General features: G+C 44.3%; 1 pseudogene; it reads right to left on the bottom strand.

Annotated features, from left to right (window-relative positions):
• LOC142492510 (uncharacterized) overlaps window positions 1-25,086 on the bottom strand; it is a 62,429-nt pseudogene that overhangs the window by 36,431 nt on the left and 912 nt on the right.

Raw genomic sequence — 25,086 nt, forward strand, 5'->3', positions numbered from 1 at the left:
ATGATTGGACACCGCTTATAATGTCCATGGACACATTGTATGTCCCGAAAGTCCACTGGTATCCCTTTGGAAAAGTGTCCTTTCTTTACCAAAGTACTTTCACTCCCAGTGTCTATGAGGGCCTTCACCATTTTCCCCCTGATGGTCACTTCCTTAATGAATCCACCAGCATTGGTGATCATAGTACTGATGACGTCGCCTGTGATGGTGGTGGTGGACGTGGTGACGTCATCAGAAGTGGCAGCGTCTGCGTTTAGAGACAGCAGTGTTTGGATACAGGCTTGTATTTAGACAGGATACTTAGTGAATTGTATGCGACATTAAGTCCTTTTTGCCCGCGGTGGGGGCGTCCTGCTCACTACCTATACACGGGTTACAAGAGTGTATACCATCATATATATTGGCTCTCCCCTTGGAGCGGAGCCCCTTGCACCCGCTATATCATATCAGAGCGTATGTGAGAGTTCGTATTCCCGAGCCAGTGCATATACATGATACATTTTGTATCTTATGCTATACATCTAAGCCGGTACATACACCTGATGCATGTAGTGTTTTTGGGACACGATACTAAGTTACCATTACTTGCGGTGGGGGCGTTCAGACTTCCTGGATAAAACATAAATACTATATGAGTGACTAAAGTGTATACCTTTGACTTTTCCCTTTGGAGCAGAGCTCCACGCCTGTACTGTACTGCACCCTAGAATGTGTGATAGTTCATATACCACTACCGAGCAAGTACATATACCTGATAACAAAGGCATATAGATTGCACCTCTGATACCATCTTACCTAGAACCACACACATCGTGAATTTTTCACTATATAGGGTTGAAGGGACACTTACCTGCTTGTCCATAAATACTATATTTCGCAATAAGACGTCTGTGGTGAGCAACTATATTTGTATACTATATTGATATTTACTGACTGATTGATTGCTCACCTAACCACTTCCTAATGGGGTTTTTAATGTTTGAATGTTTTATATGTGTTTTTAACCTTACCATTTGTAATTAATTAAATAAAATTGTATTATTTTTTCTGAGCGATTCCGGTTGAGATGGGCCATATTTTGTCCTATCAATGGTATTTATACCAATAGACCATTGAAAGTCTTACTACTGTACCCCAACATTGAGTGCTCGACATATGAGGGAGCCTTTTCTGATCCTTCTGGGATCTACTCTGAAATACAATATATCCTTAGGAGTCAAATAATGCCTCCGCAAAGAAATGACTCACTGGGATTGGCTAAACACGCAGCCCAATGACCTCACCGCCTTTAAGGTGATTGGTAGTATGCGCTATCTGTTCACGATAAAAAGGAACTGACGCCACTACGTACTAGACTCCTCCACCCCTGACGAAGTGTACGATAGTACACGAAACGTACGTAGGGATTTTAACGGACGCCACGATGGTGGCGCCAAAGATGAGCGGCTGCTGAAGTGTTTCTGTCCCGCGCTTACACAGAAAGGTTGTATTGCTTCATTCAGAAGGGCTGCAATGTGCAGTCTTGGTATTTTTAATATGCATTGACATCGGGACATGGTTTAAATGTATTATTGGGAGGCAAGGCATTGCAATTATTAACTGCTTGGATTACAATTGTGAACAGATGCACAGGTTGATGTATGTTAAGGATTAACACTTACCTGACGGAAAAAACTCGGACTGTGGCAATGTGTGTTGCTGGATATAAGGCTGTCTTACTATACGTAGGTAGTTTTTGAACACTGCACGCATTGATTGCACATACTGATAATATACACGAGATTCTTACTGCATCAACTTGGTCTGGATGAAACTAACAGCTGTCCTATTTCGCCACACAGAGATATTTGCCAATAACAATCAGAGAGCTGGGTAGATGCAACTTAGTTTCTCTTTTTCTAATGTTACCAAGTAGTGTCTGACTTAGCTACCAATGTATCGGCTTACTTTACAAAGTGTGTCATATATGTGTAATGACACTGTATGATGCTGTGTATCTATGCTATTCTATGCAGACTATTCTATTGATGTGTATTTGACCTGTGGCAGAGTCTTAATGCACATACTTCTTGCTAACATATGAGGATAAGTACATCTGTGCTCTCTTTTTGCAATAACTACCTTGGTGGCAGGTGTGACCAAGAGACTGGTTGCCAGTCATCTGCTTATATTAAGATGAAGCAATAGATTAATAACACCAGTGTGTAGCACTATAGTGCATGCTATTCTGAGAGGTATGCTGCTATAGACACGTCTCTTTTGTATACACTAGAAGTGGAATATCAGTTTAAAGGATTAACTATTGTATCTCCACGGACCGTATACATCCATGAGGTGTCAAATGATGTGAGATTACTATGTCCAAATAGGAGTTTAAAATATACCTTAGTATTTACTTACAATTGATAAGGATACTCCATATACTAGTGTTGTATTGTGGACAGATTATGTACCCATAATTACCAGGATATTTATAAGAGTTACTAACACATGCGGCCTCCCATTTGGGGAATTTTTTTTTTTCAACAAAAAAGTTTTTATTGGGACAAGGTACAGTTCACATATTGTCTGACAACCCATTATCATGCATGAGTGCCCCCGTGCCCAACATTTTGTTTTTCAATATCAACTGTTACAAATATTGACGTACAATGGGGGAAAAGAAAAGCAAGAAGAAGAAAGGTAACTGACATACGAGACAAACCCAGGGGAGGAGGGGGGGGGCTGAGGAAGGCCAGGTAAGGCGTGTCTCCACACTGTGTTCTGGGTCCACCGGTGTTGTGCTTGTTCTGTGGGAGTCGGCTTCTAGCCCTCTCGCAGTCACCGTACATCTGCCCTATCGGTGCTCTATCTTGTCACTGTCCGTGTCGCTGCCCCGGAGGAGAGTGCATTTCTCGTTATCACAGCAGAATGTTGGTAGCGTTCACCCCTGGGATGTCTGATTGGTCTAGCCAAGGGGCCCATATTTTTAGGAAATTTGTGCCGGTGTCATTGACCAGACTCGTCAATTGTTCCATCCGGCAAACGTACCAGATTCTGTTCCGAATTTTCATCATTGTGGGTAAGTCTGGTTGCTTCCACAGTGCCGCGAGTTCGCACCTCATGGCTGTTGCAAAATGTGCAATCAGTTTTTGCGCCGGTCTGCCTAGCCCCCGCCTGCGCCTGCCAAGCAGGAACAGCCAAGGGTCCAGGGGGACCGGACGTCCGAGAATTCTCTCCAATTTTCTCTCTAGCCAATTTTGGATTTCCTCCCATAAAGGTGCCACTTTGGTGCAACCCCACAGCATGTGCAGCAAGTCTGCTTGGTCCCCACACTGTTTGGGACACAGTGGGGGGTAACCTTTTACAAACTTTGCTAATCGTATTGGGGTGAGGTACCACCTCATGAGGACTTTATATGCATTCTCCTTCAGGGTTGTGCAGATCGAGCTTTTAGCCGCTGCCAGCACTATGGAGTCCCAGTCTTCGTCTTCTAAAGTCTCCCCTAAGTCAGCTTCCCATGCCCGTCTGTAGTTCAACTTGGTGTCGTCTGTGGACCCAGGACAGACTACCGCTCTATAGATCGTAGAAGTAAGTCCCGAAGTGTCCGTACCTCTTGAACACAGCTGCTCGAAATTGGTACGCCGAGGGCGCTTGGGGATTTTATTGTAGAAGGCTCTAATCTGGAGGTATCTAAAGAATTCGGAGTTTGGTATCCCGGTTTCGGATTTAATTTGGTCGAATGATTTTAATAGTGGGCTGCCTTCCAGATGTAGAAGCCTCGTGAGGCCCTTTCTTTTCCAGGCCCCCAGGTTTCCACCTGGCATGGCCGGAGCGAAATCAGGGTTCCCTACAAACGGGGTCATATATGTGTGCTGAGTGGTAAGAGCACATCTGAATCTGGTGTCCCCCCCAAACTGCCAACGAGCTCCTCATTGCCGCAAGTGATATCCCTAAGGATTTTTGTACCCGTTTTGGAAGCCAAATTAAGTCCTGTAACTCTACAGGGGAGCTGCATTCTCTTTCCAGTTCCACCCACCTCCGGAGAACCGGCGGCATGTGCCACTGTACAATTTGAGTCAATTGTGCTGCTCGGAAATAGGCCATCAAGCAAGGTACCCCAAGTCCTCCTCGTAGTGTTGGGCGAATTAATATACTAGCTTTGATACGTGGTTTTTTATTACCCCAGACGAATTTCACCATAGAGGACTGCAAGCGGAGGATGTCAGCCCTGACCACCTGCACCGGGAGGGTCTGAAATAGGTACAGGATTCTGGGGAGGAGGTTCATTTTGAGGCATTGGATCCTGCCGATCCAGGAGATTGCATAGCCTGACCAGAGTCTGAGATCCTCCAGCAGGGTCCTTATCAGTCTGGGGTAGTTGGCTTTGTATAGGGCACTATATTCCTTGGTGATATTTACCCCTAGGTATTTAATAGAGGAGGCTTGCCATTTGAAGTTAAAATTTAGTTCTATCAGTTTTGCTGTAGCCTTTGGCAGGTTTAAATTTAGAGCTTCTGACTTAGTTTGATTAATTTTGAACCCCGAGATCTTATTAAATGTATCTAGCAGGCTGAAGACGTTTGGCAGGGAGGTAAGGGGCTTTGATAACATTAGGATAATGTCGTCTGCATACAGGGCCACCTTGTGTGACTGGTCTCGAATTTGGATACCTGTTATATCTGGGTTATCACGGATATGTGCCGCCAAGGGCTCTATGCATAAAGCGAATAGTAGTGGGGACAGGGGACAGCCCTGTCTAGTGCCACTCCGTATCGGGAATTCCTCCGAGGGGAAGCCCTGGTGCCGGATCTTCGCCCTCGGTTCATGATACAGAGCTAGAATGGTGCCCAACATTCTCCCTCCTACACCGAACTCCCCAAGCGTCTCCGTGAGGTAGGGCCAATCAATTCGGTCAAAGGCTTTTTCGGCATCTAAGCTAAGTGCCATAGACGGGCTATTCTGTTTTTGGGCCAAATCAATTAAATCTATGATCCGTCTAGTATTATCTGCCGCTTGCCTCCCGCAGATGAACCCTACTTGATCTGGGTGGACCAGCTTTGGCATCACCGTGTTTAGGCGGTTTGCCAGTAGTTTAGAATTTTTTTTAGTGTCGGAATTGATCAACGAGATCGGGCGGTAACTCTTACAATCAGCTGGGTCCTTCCCTGGTTTGGGGATCACTGATATAAACGCTTGGAGCATTTGGCCCGGGATAGGGGCACCGTCTAAGAATGAGTTATATAACCTAGTCAGGTGAGGTACTAGCAATTTCCGGAACTTTTTGTAGTATAAGTTAGAGAAACCATCGGGGCCTGGGGCCTTCGATGACTTCAGTGATTTGATTACCTCAGATACTTCCTCACCTGAAAAATCTACCTGTAGCGCGTCCCTTTCCATTCTGCTCAGTTTGGGCAGATTCGCCTCTTTCAAGAACGTCTTCAGCTGCCTATGAGTGGTCTCGCAATGGGAGACCTTTGCCCCATCATATAGGGTCTCATAGTATGTTTTAAACTCTTCAACAATTTGTTTAGGGTCAGAAGTGAGGCCACCTTTACTAGTTCGAATTGACTGTATATGGAAATTACTACTCATGTTACGGAGTTTGCGGGCAAGCGGGGTATCTGGCTTGTTGGCGCGTTCATAAAATTTCCGTTTGGACCAGGTCAACTCCTTCTCAGCTCGGGAGGCCATCAGCAAATTTAGTTGCGTTTTGGTATCCAGCCATGCCTTAAGGGTCTGTGCTTGTTTATTTTGTTTGTGTAGAGCGGAGAGGGTTTTTAGATCTGATTGTTAAGTGTGAATCTTTTTTTCCCTTTCTTTCTTCCGTCTACTTGCGATCCCTATGAGTTCTCCTCGAAGTGTCGCCTTATGGGCCTCCCATAGGGTAGACTTTGATGCCACGCTACCCATGTTCTCGTCAAAATAGGCCCTGATCTTTCCCCCTATTGATTGTGCCACCTCGGGGATTTTAATTAAGAACTCATTGAGTTTCCATGTCGCTCCGGGCCTGTCCAGGACAAAATCAGTGCACCGCAGCTCTACTGGTGCGTGATCCGACCATGAAATATCATGGATTCCCGTGTGGGCGATCTGCGGAACCATTCTGTTGGTCACAAAGAGGTAATCTATCCTGCTGTATCGGTCATGTGGGTGGGAGTAAAATGTGTATTCTCTTTCCCCTGGGTGTTGCTCGCGGAGGCCCCTGATCCAGGCAGCTCTACCCTGTGGATTTTTTTGTCCGCCTATAGTGCATCTGTCTGTGTGTGGGTCGAGAGTGTGATTAAAGTCCCCTCCTAAAATTATAGCACCCTGTGCTATTTTTTGTAAGGTCGTGAAAAACCGATCAAAGAAAGAGTCTGCACGGTCGCTGGGGGCATAGACGTTTGCTACGGTAAGTGGTTGGCCACGGATGGTCCCAACCACTATTATGAACCGACCGTTAGCATCCTTCTTTGTGATTTTTATATCTATTGATAGACGGTTGTGCAACAGGATTGCAACTCCTCTCTTTTTCTTATTGGCTGAGGCTGCCACCCAGGTCTGGTATCTACTGTCTATAAATTTAGGGGAATGGCGTCCAGGTGCTGTAGAAGTGCATCCGTGCTATTATGTCTCTCGGTTGGTCGGAGGCCGCCGGCCGGCTCCGGAGGGCCCGGTGACAGCGGTCCATTGCCAGCTCCGCCGCGGGCACCGCTGGCAATAAAACAGACAACCAGCGGGTGATATGCTCTTTAATGTCCGTAATGTCCTCAGAGATGCCTCTGATGCGGAGATTACTTCTACGATCTCTGTTTTCAGAGTCTTCTTGCCTCTCTGCCAGCTCTGCTATTTGGGCCTGCAGGTGATTTGCCCTCTTCTCCGCCATTTTCGCCGCGGTGTTGGAGGCCGCCATATTATCCTCCAATGCTCCTGTGCGTTCTCCCAGGCCCTGAACTTCTTTTTTGAGCTCCTGGATTTCGGCGCGGAAGAGCGACTTCATGCTGTTGTAGAGCCGGTCGAAGTCGCATCTTCGCACCGGGAGTTGGCTCGCCGTGTCCTCTATCTCCTCCTCTCGTTCGGATTCGGATCCCGCTGCAGAGCCCGGCGCCATGTCTGCCTCGGCCCCCCGCGTTGCGGCCCGGCTCACATATTTGCGCATATCGCCGGTTGATTTCTTTTTCGTGGATTGCGGGGCCATCCTGGGTTATTCCCCGGTTGTTGGGTGATATTTTCTCGGGCAAAAGTTTATTTTAAAAGCTGTGTTTTTGTTGCTTCGTGCGGCGGGGGCGGGAGCTCTCAGTTTAAGCTGCTACCCACCTCACCATCGCGCATGCGCCTCCATTTGGGGAATTTTTAAAGCACTGTAAATAATATTCACGAGTTGCTGACGTCATATGTTTAATAAAACTTTATTATTTTTTTTCTTGAACATTAGTTGTACATAAGAGGATATTTATATCACAACATTAGTTCTCTTATACAAGATATTAGAATCTGATGGGTTACTAAGATCATCATATCTACATATGTACTTTGAGTGCAAGTAAGAGGGATTCTTGTATGGGATTATTCTTACTCCATTAATTGTTGGTTCAAGGATGAAGGCCATCCTCGTCCTGCTCATCTTCAATGGGCACCGACAGTAAAATAAAATTACTGACCTATAACCCCTTAATTACCTTAGTGGTTATTAGCCGCTGTGTTAATTAAGGGGTCAACCCCCCCTTCTGCTACGCACCGAGAGGACTAACCACCCTCCCCATGTCAACTACCCACACCCCCTCCACTCATTGTTACAATGGTAAACCATACCTACAATTCGGGCATGGATTTCCATAATGGCAATGAATGCTGTTATGGAGCCTCAGATGCAGGCTGATTATCGATAACTGGAGTCCAGGTTCTTTGAAAGAGTAAATTTATTGATACTTACAGTACAAACATATGCAGGGAGAATCAATGTCATGCAAGACTTCAGGCTGACTCTGAAGAAAGGCACTCTGTCAGTTGTTATACAGTTTGATATACATCACATGTTACATTAACAAGCAGATTACAAAAACTGACTTGTCATTCCTTCGCAATTCTATATTAAAAGGCTGACTTGTCTTTTCTCAACAATTCTATATCTGTTTTTATCTTGTAAAAACTGACCACAACCGAATACAGTCTATCACATACTCTGGAAGAATGGCCAACCCTGTTGTTGATTGTAAAACTGTCTAGTGACAGTTTTTTTTAAATGAGAGCAGAATCATTAGTCATTTGGACATACATACACATTTAACCCATTCACCACATGTAGTTATTACATTACAAGCAACTCTGGCCCCCTCTATCAACAAAAAGACCCTTTTAGTCCAGAATTCCATATCAACGGCAACCTAAAAATGAAAAAGAAGCACAAAATAAAATAAATTACATAAAAAAAAAAAAGCCTTTGCTAATAAACCAATTTTCACGCACACTGTACATCGGAGCGGTTTCACCGCTGTGTGAATCATGTGGTGTCTGGAGAGGGCATTCTTCTTTCTTTTTATAAATATTTTTATTGAAAATTCTGCAGACTTGTACATACAGTATATTTTTAACATGCATAATGTAGCAGATTCTTATACAGGTATCTCTTTATGTTCCATACAATATTTGTTTTGCATTATTTCATTTTTATTTTTAAAATAGTAACACTTGAACCTTCAACTCAACTTGTAAACATTTACTTGTACTATGTCAATCCGTTATATCATTTTTCCTTCAACTTATTCCCTCTTGATAGTACCCCAGCTTTTGCTTCGTCTGTTTCAACCTCTGACAGACTAACCAAGTCATTTTATATAAGGGCTCTTCTCTCCTTCATTATGTTTGTACTCTTTTCGCCACTCCTGTTTGACCCATACACCTCTGTCTGATATCCTGAGGTATTTATGTCACTAATCTTATGGTATCGTCCATAGTCCTATTGGGTACTTTTCTAACCCTCCCCCACCCCCGTCAGTTTTTTTATTGATGGTGTAGTGTTCAGAATCTTATTGGGGGATTCCTAGTTAGTGTGCGTGTTGCATACCACGTTGTGTGTGTGTGTTGCATACCATGTTGTGTGTTTAAAGTTTTCTTTGATTTTTGTCTTTGTCTCGTCTGACTGTGCGGCAATGAAGCTTTCCCAGATTTGGAAGAATCGTTCCGCTTTTTTTTCGTTGTCCGTCGTGGCTTCTACCCAGTCTAATGTGAATATACTAAACATTTTTTCCCTCCACAGCTGCAGAGATGGGGGAGTGTTATGTATCCATTGTTGCAAGATTGTTTTCCTTGCGACCATAGCTATAATTTGTTTCAGTTTGCTGTTATCAGTTTGGTCCCCTGCTGCCCCTTCAGCGTTTAGGTTTATATTAAAAATTGCATATCCGGGATCTATATGGATTATTGTATTCAGGGAATCTTTGCAGTACTCGCCTATTCGTGACCAGAACTCTCGGACCACTGGGCAGTTCCATAGGCAGTGCATAAGATCTGCCTGTGGGGCTGCACACTTTGTACATTTACTGTCCAGAGATAATTTTGCTTTGTATCTGAATTTGGGCGCAGTATATGTTCTATGTAAAATGTTGTAGTGCATTTCTTGGTACATTGTGGATGGAATGATTTTCAACGATTTCCCAAACTGTCTCATGATAGTCTCCATATTTAGATTTGGGCAGTCTGTTACCCAAGCTCCCATTCTCGGTGTATTGCCATCAAAACGTAATGTTTTCTTCAGACATTGATAAAAATTTGATATTGAGATTTTCCCATATTTTGCCCTTTGGAAGAGAGCGTCAGGTTGATTGTCTCTATCTGCTGTTGGTAAGTCGTTTAGTGATGTCAGTGCGTAATGCCTGGCCTGTAGGTATGCAAAGAATTGTGTGTTAGGTAGTGCGTATTTATCTTTCAGTTCCTGGAATGAGTAAATTGTGTGAATTAGTTTATGCAGGAGCTGCCCTATTCCAAGGATTCCCTTCTTTTCCCAGGCATCAAAAGGGTAATTCGCCTTCCCTTCCTGAACCCGCAGGTTTTTAGTGAACGGTAGAAATAGCGACTTGTTCCTTTGTAAAGAGTGTTTTCCTGGCTCTAAACCACGCTTTATATGTGCTAAATAGTAATGGGTTGTCTTTTATAGCCCTTGGGACCTCATGAGAAGGCATATGTAACAAATATGGGAGAGGGCATTCTTACCAATTAATTGCTTCTCACTCACACAGAGGAGACATTATTCACGTGTTCAATCATCTGGTGTTTGAGGAGATAGTACTTCCGTGAAAAGTTTTCCCCGCACTCCGTACATCTGAAAGGTTTCTCCCCTGTATGAATCCTCTGGTGCATGGAGAGGCTGCTCTTACAACTGAATTCTTTATCACACTCTGTACATGTGTAAGGTTTCTCTCCTGTGTGAATCCTCTGGTGTTTGAATAGATGGTCCTTCTTTGAAAACCTTTTTGTGCACTCTGTACATGTGTAAGGTTTCACCCCTGTATGAATCATCTGGTGTTTGAGGAGGCATTTCTTATCACTGAATTGTTTCTCACACTCTGTACATGTGTAAGGTTTCTCCCCTGTATGAATCATCTGGTGTGTGAGGAGGCTGCTCTTATCACGGAATTGTTTCTCACACTCTGTACATCTGTAAGGTTTCACCCCTGTATGAATCATCTGGTGTCTGAGGAGGCGTTTCTCATCACAGAATTGTTTCTCACACTCTGTACATGTGTGAAGTTTCTCCCCTGAGTGAATCCTCTGGTGTGTGACGAGACTGTCCTTCCGTGAAAAGCGTTTCCCACACTCTGAACATGTGTAAGGATGCTCCCCTGAGTGAATACTCTGGTGTGTGACGAGACTGTCCTTCTGTGAAAAGCTTTTCCCACACTCTGAACATGTGTAAGGTTTCTCCCCTGAGTGAATCCTCTGGTGTGTGAGGAGGCTTCTCTTAAGACAGAATTTTTTCTCACACTCTGAACATGTGTAAGGTTTCTCCCCTGTATGAATCCTCTGGTGTGTGAGGAGGCTGCTCTTATCACGGAATTGTTTCTCACACTCTGTACATCTGTAAGGTTTCACCCCTGTATGAATCATCTGGTGTCTGAGGAGGCGTTTCTCATCACAGAATTGTTTCTCACACTCTGTACATGTGTGAAGTTTCTCCCCTGAGTGAATCCTCTGGTGTGTGACGAGACTGTCCTTCCGTGAAAAGCGTTTCCCACACTCTGAACATGTGTAAGGATGCTCCCCTGTGTGAATCCTCTGGTGTGTGACGAGATGGCCCTTCTGTAAAAAGCTTTTCCCACACTCTGAACATGTGTAAGGTTTCCCCCCTGTGTGAATCCTCTGGTGTGATAAGAGTTTCCCCTTCAGTGAAAAATGTTTTCCACAGTCGTTACAGGTAAAGGGTTGCTTGCTAGTGTGGACACAAAGGTGTGTGATCAAATTCCTATTAAGTGAGAAGTTTTCCCCACACTTACACACAAAAAGCTGAGCACTGCAGCTCCTTCTTGAATCTCTCCGGTATCTTTTGCTTGTCCCATACTTGGAGTCAGTCTGTGCTGTGAGCTGTACAAGGCCTGTAAATTCACCATCATGTGGCACTGGTTCCTTGCACATGCCCAACATGTGGTAGGAATCGTTGATTTTTGGCACTTCAGGGGTGCAGGAAGTGAACGAGCTTCTGGACATGTCAGCGCTCCAGTTCTGCTCCTCGTTTAGGCAGTTCTCTAATAAAAGTAAACAAAAAAGACAGAACTCAAATGTTTTCAATCTGTAAAGCAAATTATGAATAAAAAAAATACTTTGCAGAATTTACTTGATCACTACTTAATTAACAAAATGTTCTGTTTACTCTATACCCATGGCTTTAAAATTGTGGCCGCTGTATATACAAAAGACCCAATGACTTGGGTGGCGGACCTCAAAGACTCGCAATACAGTATGTTCCTGGCAGCTAACACAGTGAATTAATTTTAATACATATTTTGTACTATTCCTCTATTCATTACTGTAATGATTATATATGTGTACCTCCACAGCCTCCAAATCAGAATGATCATTGAAATTTTCCATGAGATGTAAAGTTAAGGAAATCCTGGTCTGTCTTACTAGTGAGTTAATGATATTAACCCAACCATATAGAAATATATAGTGTAAAGATAGGTGAGAGAAGTATACATAGACACCTAAACTCGCCTCAATTGCTCCATTTTATATCTTACATACCGTAGTGGATAAGGTTGAAAAAAGACATGTTCAACCTATGCTAAATTTAGACAACAGATACTTTATCCTATATTTATATTTACCATATATATTTATCCAGTGGAAGGCAAACAAAGATCCCAAGTGAAATATCATAAGGGGGGAAATAAACTCCTTCCTGACTCCAAATAATGGCAATTAGATTTCTCCCTGGATCAACATCCTTCCCACGTTTACTTATGTGGTTTATCACTGTATACCTTTCCTTTCTAAAAAGATGTCCAACTTTATTTTTTTTTTAAAGATATTTAAACAGTCTCCATGGGTAATGAATCCCACACTGTAACAGCCCTTACTGTAAAGAACCCTTTCCTGTGTTGCTGGTGAAATCTCTTTCCTCCAACCTTAAGGGATGGCCCCGAGTCCTTTGTACTGCCCGTGGGATGAATAGTTCTTTTGAAAGCCCCTTGTATTGTCACCAAATATATTTGTATATAGTTATCATATCCCCTCTTAGTCGCCTCTTTTCTAATGTAAATAAATCTAATTTAGCTAGCCTCTCCTCAAAAGTTAGATTGTCCATCCCCTTTATTAATTTGGTGGATCTTCTCTGCACTTTTTCTAGTTTCATAATGTCTTTTTGATAAGAGTGGTGCACAAAAGGGAACTCCATATTCAAGGTGTGATCTTACTAATGACATATAGAGGGGCACAATTATGCTTACTACCCTTCCATCAATTCCCCGTTTACAGCTAGATAAGATCCTGTTTGCCTTTGCAGCTACAAATAAGATAAACCATCAAAAAGTATAACAAGAGTATGGAGAATGTGAAGAAGAGGTTGATCCACAGTATCAAATGCTGCAGAGAGGTTGAGTAATATGATCAGTGTCTTTGGCAGCATGGAGGTCATTAGTTATTGTCGTGAGGGCTGTTTCAGTGGAGTGAGCAGTGTGGAAGCCAGATGGTAGAGGGTCTAGGAGAAAATTGGTTGTGAAAAAATGGAGCAAGCGAGAGAATACAAGACGTTCAAGGAGTTTAGAGGCAAAAGGCAGGAGGGCTACAGGACAATAGTTAGAAAGACAGATATGGTCACGTTTGCCCTTTTTGAGTAATGGTATAACTCAGGGGTTAGCAAACTTTTTATGCCGAGCCCCCCTTTTCATCCATAAAATTTCTCGGGCCCCCCCTGCCTGATGTAATCAAAATCACATGACGTCAGCGCATGTGAGCTGGTTCAGCCAATGAGGACGAACCAGCTTTGTAACGCCCCCGCCACGCGTCTACAAAAAAAGTATTTATAACACAAATTACATCACTTAAAAATAAATATTCTGATATTTGTCTCATAGCGTCCCCATTTCTGCTGTATTATTAATCTCTCTCTTCCCGCCACATTAGAACCTCTCAAGACCTCTCTCCCCTCTTCCAGTCTCTCCCTCTCCCTGTATTTCTCACTCCCCCTCCAGTCCCTCTATATCCGTCCCCTCAGTATCTCCCCCTCCCTCCCCCCACTCTTTCCCTCCCCCTGTGTGTCTCTCTCTCTTTCTTCCTCCCCCCCATTGTCTCACTCTCCTTCCAGCCATTCTCTCCCTCCCCCCAGTGTCTCTCTTGCACTCTCCCTCCAGCCATTGTCACTCCCTCCCCCCAGTGTCTCTCTCACACTCTCCCTCCAGCCATTGTGTCTCTCTCCCTCCTGACAGTGTCTCCCTCCCTCCTGCCAGTGTCTCCCTGCCTCCTGCCAGTGTCTCTCTCCTTCCCTCCAGTGTCTCTCTCATCCCCATGTCTCTCTTTCACCCCCTCCCCATGTAGCTCTTTCACTCCCCTCCCCATGTCACACTCACTCCCCTCCCCATCTCACACTCACCCCCCCTCATGTCACACACCCCTCCCCCCATGTCCCAGTCCCATCCACCCATGTCCCAGTCTCACGCTCACCCCCCCATGTCCCAGTCTCACACTCCCTCCCCATGTCCCAGTCTCACACTCACTCCCCCATGTCCCAGTCTCACGCTCACCCCCCATGTCCCAGTCTCACACTCCCTTCCCATGTCCCAGTCTCACACTCACCCCCCCATGTCCCAGTCTCACACTCAATCCCCCATGTCCCAGTCTCTCCCCCCATGTCCCAGTCTCACACTCACCCCCCCATGTCCCAGTCTCACACTCACTCCCCCATGTCCCAGTCTCTCCCCCCATGTCCCAGTCTCACACTCACCCCCCCATGTCCCAGTCTCACACTCACTCCCCTATGTCCCAGTCTCTCCCCCCATGTCCCAGTCTCACACTCACTCCCCCATGTCCCAGTCTCACCCCCCCCCCATGTCCCAGTCTCACCCCCCTCCCCATGTCCCAGCCCCCCCCCATGTCCCAGTCCCTCCCCCATGTCCCAGTCCCCTCCCCCATGTATCAGTCCCACCTCCATGTCCCAGTCCCCCCCGCATGTCCCAGTCTCACCCCCCCATGTCCCAGTCTCTCCCCCCATGTCCCAGTCTCACCCCCCCATGTCCCAGTCTCACTGCCATGTCCCAGTCTCACTCACCCCCTCTCCCCATGTGCACACACGCTGATGCAAGAAGCAAGAAGGAGATGCTGCAGCAGTATCTGTGTAGCACAGCGCCACCTAATGGCCAAAAGAAAAATTGCTGCTACAGGCGGCTTTTTTTCTCTGCTCCTGGCAAAATCGCCGCTGCTTCCTGCGCCCCCCCTAAACAATCTTGCGCCCCCCAGTTTGCGCACCGCTGGTATAAATAACTGTTGCATGTAAGAAGGAGGAGGGAACGGTACCAGAGTAGAGGGAAGAATTAAAAATGTGTGTTAGTGTAGGGATTATAGAAGGAGCAAGAGGTATTAGGAGATGGGAGGGTATTGGGTCAAGTGGGAAAGTAGTAGAGGGAGAAGAGGAGATCAACAATGATACATCCTCCTCTTTGAAAGTGGGAAAAATCAAGGAAGGCAGGAGGAGAGTTAGGAAGAGGTGTAGGATGGGAGGATACAGAGGGGATGTTCTGATGTATGGATTCCACCTTTTCCTTGAAATAGTTAGCAAAGTCCTGAAGTGAGATTGAGGAAGAAAAAACAGGCAGCAGAGGATGGTCTGAGTAAGGAGTCAAAGACAGAAAAGAGTTGGCATGGGTTAGACTTGTGCATGTTGATTAGTGAAGAAAAGTAGGTTTGTTTAGCCTGGGAGAGGGCACAGTTGAAACATACATTTGTAGTGGAGAAAGTCTTCGAGAGTGAGATTTCCTCCAGAGGCGATCACAGTGCAGGAATGCAGCATGCGTGTGTGGGAATTTAGCCATGGTCTGGGGTTAGAAGGGTGAGAACGGCAGAGAGAAAGCGTGGCATGTAGATCAAGAGGGGAGGATAGGGCAAAGTTGTAGTTCCTAACCAGGTTGTCAGGGTCTGGAGCAGAGCTGAGAGGAGAGGGAGGAGTGCAAAGTGGAATGAAAAGCTGATAGGTTAATAGAGTGCAGGTCACTGCAGAAACGAGGGGTAGATGCAGGTGGAGAAGGGGAAAAGTGAGAGAGAGAAAATGAGAGGAGATGATGGTCAGAGATAGGAAAGAGGGAAATAGAGAAATCAGAGAGGGAAATGTTTTTAGTGAAAACCAGGTCTAGGTAGTTGCTATCCTTCTGGGTGCTGGCTGCAGTCCATTGTTGAAGACCAAAAGAAGAGGTTAGAGAGAAAGCGGGAAGCCCAAGGGAGAGAGGGGTCATCAATTTGGCAGTTGAAGTCCGCAAAGAGAAGAACAGGGGAGTCTGAGGAGAAAAAGGAGAGCTAGGATACAAAGTGAGAGAGAAAGACAGAAGGGGAGGGGGGTGAGTAGGGGTAGGTGGGCAATAGATGACCACCACGTGGACAGGAAGATGAGAAATTGCAAGAAGAAGGGATAACGCTCAGTGATGATCATATATATGGGTTTACGGAGGTAGTCCTAAAAACTAAACTGGGGAATAACCACCTATTTCTTTTGGGGGTTGACCTAGCAATACCATCTGTGATATTTCCAGGAGGTGATAGTCTTCTCCCCCAATTTGTACAGTGGGGAGGGAATACTCTTCATGATCAAAGCTAGTGATGATAATGCAGATGGAATTACCAAAATAATCACTAAAATCAAAAGAAGAGAACCTTTTCTCAATGTATTTTGTATTACAAAAATAAAGGCATGCTATAATATATTTATATACTTCCCTCAAATTCTTCTCACTGCTGAAAGTGGCAAGAAGGTAGCAACATGTCCAAGAAAGTGGGAAAAATACTTGCCTGCAAGTATAAGTAAATTAACGTGGCATGGCAAGTATGGCAAGTAAGGTCTCAATCGCAATATAAAACACACTAAAAAGAAATGGCCCTCATTCTCTGGAAGAACAAGGCATGGAGGAGAAGGTTAAACAAAAGCAGTCATTTAAACCTAAATCTGATTATCTATAAAAAATGCCGGACTCTCTCTAATGAAGCAGAATTGCAAGAACTGGAAGGCGAACTTGATAAGATGAAATGGGATATTATTGGCATTAATGAAGCAAGTAGAAAAGATGAAAGCCTCATTGAATTAAAAAGTGTACACCTGTAATATTACAGAGGCACAGAAACTGAAAGAATCGGTGGCAGAGACTTTATTGTTAACCAGAGCTGGAGAAACAACATAGAGTACTGAATGAAAGCTCATCGGAAAGAGTAGCCAGAATTGTCATTCAGTTGACAAAGAGATATAGGCTTCAAATAATCCAAGTGTATGCTCCAACATAAAGTCACACATACAGTGACGTGGAAGACGTCTACCATGATATAAACCAACGTAACAAAGGAAATTGTCACCTCAAGGTCATTATGTGTGGACAGACTTGTTGAATATGAAAAGTTCTACATCCTGAATTATATACCAAATAGAACCAATAATGAAATGGACGATATCCTAACTAGGAATAAACACGACAGTTTTGACACAAGGAGTAATCACAGATTGGTTCGCTCCAAATTACATCGGAATGCAAAATGGAAAGAAGATGTATTAAAAAGAAGACAAAAACAAATCAACATCAAGAATCTCAACAATAACAGAATTTGAAGTCGAGTTGAAAAATAGGCTCAATCTTGCTGGAGGTGTTCTTGGAGATTGCCGTTTTGACCAATAAAGCCTTTGTACCTTGACTTACCTGAGTGCTGTTCGTTTTGGATTCTGTCGTCTAATTGCTACTCCGGATATTTTTTATTTGTTTCTTATCCATCTTGCTCAAAATGCAAGGGGTCACCAACATGGTCGGATGCACTCATAAAAATGTGTGAAACCGTTATCACCTCGGTATTCTGATATTCCATAGAGTTTTCCTGCAGCTGCTATCTCCAACCAGCTTTCAATGCTACCTTGCAGCAGCCACAATACCAATTAGGGTAACGTCCCCCATACATACCGTTCAAATACAAAACCCGCAACTGGGAGGTCCACGGTAATTCCACGACCCTCAGCAGCTACCTGCAGTATAAAGCTTTCTTTTTTTTGTAACTTAAATTTTATTAGTTTATAATATTATACAGTACAATACATTACAAAATACATTATGTCATGGTGATTCTCATTGTATCCGGGAGTATAACGTTACTAATATCAGTGGAATAGAACTTTAACCTATGGTCAAACTGGTGGGCCTAAAGGGGTATCGAGACACGGCTCGCTTTCCGGGGTCCATATTATGCTGTCAAACCCCCCTTCTAATTGGGGGGGACCAGGTGCAAAAGCTCAGTCACCGATTCATTAACCGCCCGGCCAACTAACCGGCTGACACACGACTCATCCAGACGACGTATACATAGACAGGTAGACAATCACATGGGTAGACAAACAAACGTGAAGACCGACAAACAATCAACCATACGGACGGACAAACCGGTAGCCAAACATTGATCCAAGAGGAAGAGGGGGGGGGGGGGAGAGGGGGTTGGAAGTAGGGGGGTAGGGATGGGTGTTAGTGATTGTGAGTGTGTCTCAGAGTTGTTACGCTGCCTCTCTAGGTATGTTACCTGGTTGAAATATGATCATCCTATGCCGAGCATGGGTGTAGCACACCTCTCCCAAGGAGAACGGACCTGGAAACTATCATAGCCAGATTGATGCCCTTTCTATCCCCGGGATGTCTGTCTGTGCCAACCAAGGCGTCCAGACGTTTAGATAATTGTCGCCAGTGTCGTTAACCAGACTCGTTAACTTTTCCATCTGGCAGATAAACCAAATACGATTCCGAATTTTTGGGATGGTTGGTATGCCTGAGCTTTTCCATAGTGCTGCGATCTCACACCGCGTTGCGAGTGCAAAGTGAGCAATAAGTTTATTGTGAGTTTTAGAGAGACCCGCTAATGGTCTGTTCAAGAGAAATAGCCACGGATCTGGGGGAATAGTGAGATCAAACAGTCTCTGTATCCAAAGTCTAATTGTCTCCCAGAATGAGGAGATCCGCGGGCAAGACCACAGCATATGTAGCAGGTCTGTTGATCCTCCACACTGGCGTTGGCACAGCGGGGAGGATCCCGGCACGAACCTTGATAATTTTAGTGGGGTAAGGTACCATCGCATCAGGACCTTATATGCGTTCTCCTTGAGGGTGGTACATATGGAGCACTTTGCTGTGGCTAGAAAAATAGCACTCCAGTCCTCGTCTTCCAGACATTCTCCGATGTCTGTTTCCCATCGCGATCTAAATGAGGGTATCTCATGGGCTTGTTCGCTAGAACTGATCACTTCGCTGTATAGCTGCGAGGTAAGTCTCTTTGTGTCGGCCTCTGCCAGACATAGCTTTTCGAAGGATGTCAATTGTGGGTACGGGGCAAATTTGTTGTAGAACGCTCTGATCTGGAGGTATCTAAAGAATTCTGAGTGGGGGATCTCTTTTTCTAATCTGACGTGATCAAACGTCTTAACTTTTCTGTCATGGCCTTCCAGATCTTTAATCCGATTATAACCTTTCTTTTTCCAAATTGATATATTACCGACCGATAGGCCCGGCACGAACTCGGAATTGTTCCACAGGGGTGACATCATAGAGCGTGTCGTTGTGAGGGAATGTTTACATTTTCTGGCCTCCCAAATTGACAATGAGTTGGTCATTGAGGATAGCGGCATATTAGCGCCTTTTCGCACCATTTTGGGGAGCCAGATTAGATTACGTAATTCTATAGGTTCACATGCTGCGCTCTCTAATTCGACCCATCTCTTAGATCTCGGGTCAGACTGCCATTGTACAATTTGGCTCAACTGTGCCGCTTTGTAATATGATAACAGGCAGGGTACCGCTAGGCCCCCAGCCAAGACCGGCCTTTTCATATTAATTTTGCTGACTCTTGGTTTTTTACCTCCCCATATAAACTTGGAGATGTCGGATTGAAGTGAGTGCAGGTCCTTCAATCTGAGTGGCACTGAGAGAGTTTGGAAGAGATATAAGATACGGGGGAGTAAGTTCATTTTAACACTATGGATTCTTCCTATCCAGGAGATCCTTTTAGATGTCCACTTTTGTAGGTCTGATTTTAGGGTCCGGATTAGGTTGGGGTAATTTGCGTCGTATATTTCTTTGACGTTTCTGGTGATGTGGACACCCAGATATTTAATAGACTTGTGTTGCCAGTGAAATTTAAAGTTTAGTTTTAATAGTTTTTCTATATGGCTGGGGAGATTGACATTGAGAGCCTCAGATTTGGATTGATTGATTTTGAAGCCGGAAATTTTAGAAAACCGGTTTAGCAGGTCAAATAGGTTTGGTAGTGAGGTGAGGGGTTTAGTGATCATCAGGAGGATGTCATCTGCGTACAGGGCCGCTTTATGGGTTTGGGAGTATGCGTTTAACCCTGAGATGTCAGGGTTTCCTCTGATTTGCGCCGCCAGGGGTTTGATACAGAGGGCGAATAGGAGGGGAGATAATGGGCAACCCTGCCTCGTACCACTCCTAATTTGGAAGGGCCGAGAGGGGTAGCCTTGGTGTACAACCCTGGCGGTGGGGTTAGAGTACAGCGATAAAATCGCATCACTCACCCGATCTCCAAAGCCAAATGCCGCAAGCGTCTCCTTTAGGTAGGGCCAGTCTATCCTATCGAAAGCCTTACCCTACCCTCAAATACCTACCTACGAATAAGCGCCCTGAAGGAAGTGATCGTCCGGCCCTACACATGGATTCCACGGGTAAGTCAAGCAATATAGTGATGCGCGTAGTCACACACAGCAATAAATGGCGTTGACTTTTATATCTCACAATGTGCAGGGCTTTAACAACCCCACTAAACGCAAAGTAGCCTTCACAGATTATAAAAGAAAACATGCGGATGTGTTGCTCCTACAGTACATTTCAGCAAAACCAATACCCCCAAATATCTTGATAAAGACTTCTCCCAGGTTTTTTCGGCCTCTGCTGAAGTCAAAAAGCGTGGAGTTGCCATCCTATTCCGTAATAGCATCCCATTCGAAGGCCTGCTAACCAAACGGGATAACGATGGCAGGTATATTATAATAGTAGGAACTATTAGGGGACAGAAGATCACAATCGCCTGTATATATGCCCCCTGCGAAAACAGTGCAATCTTCTTCGAGAAATTCGTTAGAATCCTAAACTCGGTTGCGCAGGGAAGCGTGGTCTTAGCAGGAGACTTTAATATGGTCCTACAACCTCACACGGGCAGATCAGGTGGAGTTACCCTACACAATAAAGGAGCAGGTATATCCCTACGAAGAGGTCTCAAATGTAACCAATTAATAGACATTTGGAGACAGCTACATCCAGCAGATAGGAATTACACATTCTTCTCGCACCCACATTGCTCATACAGTAGAATTGATTACTTCGCAGTGTCCTGTCACCTGGTCCCCAAGGTCACCCAAGCGGAGATCCATGATATTTCATGTTCTGACCACGCACCCATAGAGCTCCGGTGCAACAATATTCAAACGGGTAGACCAGGAACGAACTGGAAGCTAAATGAATCCATTCTAACAATTCCAGAGATCTGTGATACTGTGGGTAATGAGATAGACCAATTTTTCTATATATTATTTTTTGCTATATAGTAACACACAGAACAGTGCTATATAGTAACACACAGTACAGTGCTATATAGTAACACACAGTACAGTGCTATATAGTAACACACAGTACAGTGCTATATAGTAACACACAGTACAGTGCTATATAGTAACACACAGTACAGTGCTATATAGTAACACACAGTACAGTGCAATACAGTAACACACAGTACAGTGCTATACAGTAACACACAGTACAGTGCTATATAGTAACACACAGTACAGTGCTATATAGTAACACACAGTACAGTGCTATATAGTAACACACAGTACAGTGCTATATAGTAACACACAGTACAGTGCTATATAGTAACACACAGTACAGTGCTATAGTGTGAGCAAACACAGCAGATACATCTGGTGCTCCCGTTTGGCATCAGAGAGACTTTGATAAATACTCCTGATACTCTGCCAGGTCCAGCAGTTCTGCTCCATACGGACACTGTCTCGCTTCTCTATCTGAAACGGTGAGAAGTGGGTAATGCAGAGCAAACAGTGCAGTAACTTCCGCTCACCCCATCCCACTTCTCACCATATTAAATAGGGGGGTTTGATCCGTCCCACTGTGACTGGCTGGCTGCCCCTAAAAAACGTGTGTAAGGAGCTGAGAGTGTCAGCTCTTGGGTCCAGTAATGTAATGTGTTTCCTTCTACATATGGTCCTACTGAAATGTCTCCTGTAGGGTTAGAAGCTAGGAATGCCATGTGGGATTAGGGTCCCCCATAGGAAATAGCTGCAGGATCGGGACTTTGGGAACAGAAGTTTAAGGGTGGAAGTTTGGGGGCAAATAGAATTAAAATCTGTGTAAATTGTTGCTGACCGGAGATACCGGTACTACTGATATTTACCCGCAAATAAGATAGGATTTGCGGGTCCGCGTCTGTACATAAAGACGCCGTGTGTTATGGAAGTGTAATGTGAGTCTATGGGAAATCTGTGCCCCGTCAGCAAGCAATGCAATTGGGTTTTAAAACACAGTGCAGGAGCCTGTTCTAAACCCCAATTACAGAGTCCAAGTTCTAGGGACATGTTTTAGGGAGCAAGTTCTAGACTCCAAGTTCCCAATGTTAAAGTAAGGGTATCTATTACTGTCCCGGGAGACCAGGTATATACACCTGTATACCGGGATCATTCACTGGGCAAAACAAAATAGTAACAGCCATTTATTCCATAGAAACAGGCGTACACACAGTGAGTTACAAAATACAGGAGAACACACACTTACTGGGGGTCTGGGGTAAAAACTAGACTTTCCCAGGTGAAATAGAACAGAAAACAAAGTCTTTAGGCGGACTGGGACTTAGGGCTCCATGCAGCAAGCGGGTTTTTTTAATGTCCATTTAATTCCCCTGTATTTATGTATATCCCTTTGGAGATACATACACACAGGGATACTACATGATTGTTTTGCAAATGTTTTTCACAATGGTTTGGTTTTAGGAATTGAATACGGAATTGTGTAATTGATTTTGATTGGATTGTAATTGATTTTTGATTTGATGGCCATTTTTTAATGTTTACTTGCTTACTTTTTATTTGATTGTTTGGATGGCATTGTATCTTGTTGGTAATTGTTTATTTTATTTTGAACATTGATTTGGCATAGTGTTAAATGATGCACAGATTAATTGCATCACGTGCACACTAAAATGCAATTGTTTGAATGCCATTTGGTATATATTTGTCTAGGTGCTGTTTTGTTGGAAGATATGAGAATTTATTTTGCAATGTCCTGATATTATTTTCAGATGCAATGAGCTGGTTTAATTTTCACATGCAATGTGCTGTTTTTGAGATTCAGATTTCATGTTTTTATTTCTGCATGTTTGGGTAATTTGTATATTGGTGATATATATATATATATTATACTCACTGTACAAATGAATGGTTGCAGGGTGGGTTAACCCCTTAATTACTTTTGTGGTTATGAACCGCTAAGGTGATTAAGGGGTTAACTGGCATTTGAAAGTATTTGCAATGTATTTTTTTGCCAACGGAAGCCGTTTGATGACTGGACGCCATTACATTGCCAGGGGGTAAGTAGAACTCTATTTATTTACTTTATTTATGCTGTTTTAAGTGTTTAATAATGGGCAAATAATCTATTATCCATATCTGGATAATAGTTATTTTGCACATTACTGTATGTGTTGGGTGGGGGGGGGGGATATTTAATTAAATTTATATGACAGGTTTATTTATTTTTACATACAGGGTTGGTTCCTTAGGTCTGCGGGGACCTCTGGAGACCACCTGAGGGCCCAAGGGTACAAGGCTGCGGACTCACGGGGGACACCTGCGGGGAAGAACCGGGGGCCCAACAACTGCTGTGGGGAATAGTGGGGAAACTACTTGAAGGTTTAATACGGGATAATATTCAGGAATACCTAATGGAAAACAAAATTATTAGTAATTGTCAGCATGGATTTATGAAGGAGAGATCTTGCCAAACTAACTTTATTTGTTTCTTTGAGGAGGTAAGTAGGAATTTAGATCAGGGGTAATGCAGTTGCCCCTGAGGAAGACTATTAAGTAGAAACGCGCGTTGGGTGAGTCGTGGACTACAGAGCGGCACTTTGCTGGTGACATTCAGAGTGGAGGACTACACTAATCAGCCCAGTGTATGCTGTTACGGCCGCGGAGCAGATGCTGTTGCTGTGAAGATAACCGTCTGTCCATATGACCCAGGGTGGTCTGAATGCTCACCACATAGGCACTTATGTAAGGGGAATACTTTGTGTTTTTAATATTAAAAGCAGTATTATACTATTTTGCTTTTTCTCCTGTGTATGTGGATTTCCCTTCGTTTCCTATTACTGGTGTTGATCCGGAGTACCTATCTGGAAATTAAAGTTGGTAACTTCTAACAACCACAACGCCTTATTATCACGTTGCACACGTGAGAGCAAACTCTATAGAGCTTTCAACACTGATTACATCTGTTGTAGTTGACAATATTGCACTATTTGGTGTCTTCATTTCTTTTTTCCATGTCCTGATGAGATTTGCGCACCTGTTTTCTACCCAGATCCCCATCTGGCAGACTTGGAGATGCCAGCTTTTTAGAGTGGGGCTAAGGAAATGGTTCTCTGACTAGAGGAAGGCCACCCCCTGTGGGCAGGTACTATCTTGCTTCCCACGTGAGTTGGCAAAAGGTAATTGGACCCAGGTAATTGTTCTCCAATGCCTGAGTCCCAATGTTAGGGATAGAGCCCAAACCCCATATAAACGATTGTAAGCTCTATTCCCAGTGTCTTTCGTGTCTTCGTTCTTATACCGGATGCCTGATGAACTGCTAACCTGAGTCCTGGTTATTTCATTGTCCCCTCCCTAAGTAAGTGTCTATATTCCGTTTGTTATTTGTCCAACATTGTGTGTCCACCTGGCTTTTAAAGAATAAAATCTCTTTATTATATCACAGTCGTATTCAATTCAACCCAGTTATTTGGTGTATATTATAACCCTGTAAGATACCGTGACAGTGTCTAATCTAATGGCGGCTTTCAATGTCCCACGGACCAATCGGAAACAAGGACGTCATACGGTGCAGCTTCCAATTGCACCGCGTAATCGTGGGCAATAAACTCAGCAGAGATACCGGCGCCCGCTACGAAGGCGGAATGGGATGTTTTAGTGCGACCATTTCACCGCTATCAGCCGCAGGGGACAGCTAGCCGCCTGTCGTTTCACCACGAAGTTAAATTAGGCTGCGCTTATAGTGCCGGCGCCGGCGCCTGAAAACAAAAGCATTGCCATCGTCACGTTCGCTTAAGTAAGCACGACGCGACTGAGCGACGGCAGCAACGCAAATTCTTGAACCCGATAAAATATGATTTTTCAGC

This window comes from Ascaphus truei, chromosome 4, assembly GCF_040206685.1.
Source record: "Ascaphus truei isolate aAscTru1 chromosome 4, aAscTru1.hap1, whole genome shotgun sequence".
Lineage (NCBI taxonomy): Eukaryota > Metazoa > Chordata > Amphibia > Anura > Ascaphidae > Ascaphus > Ascaphus truei.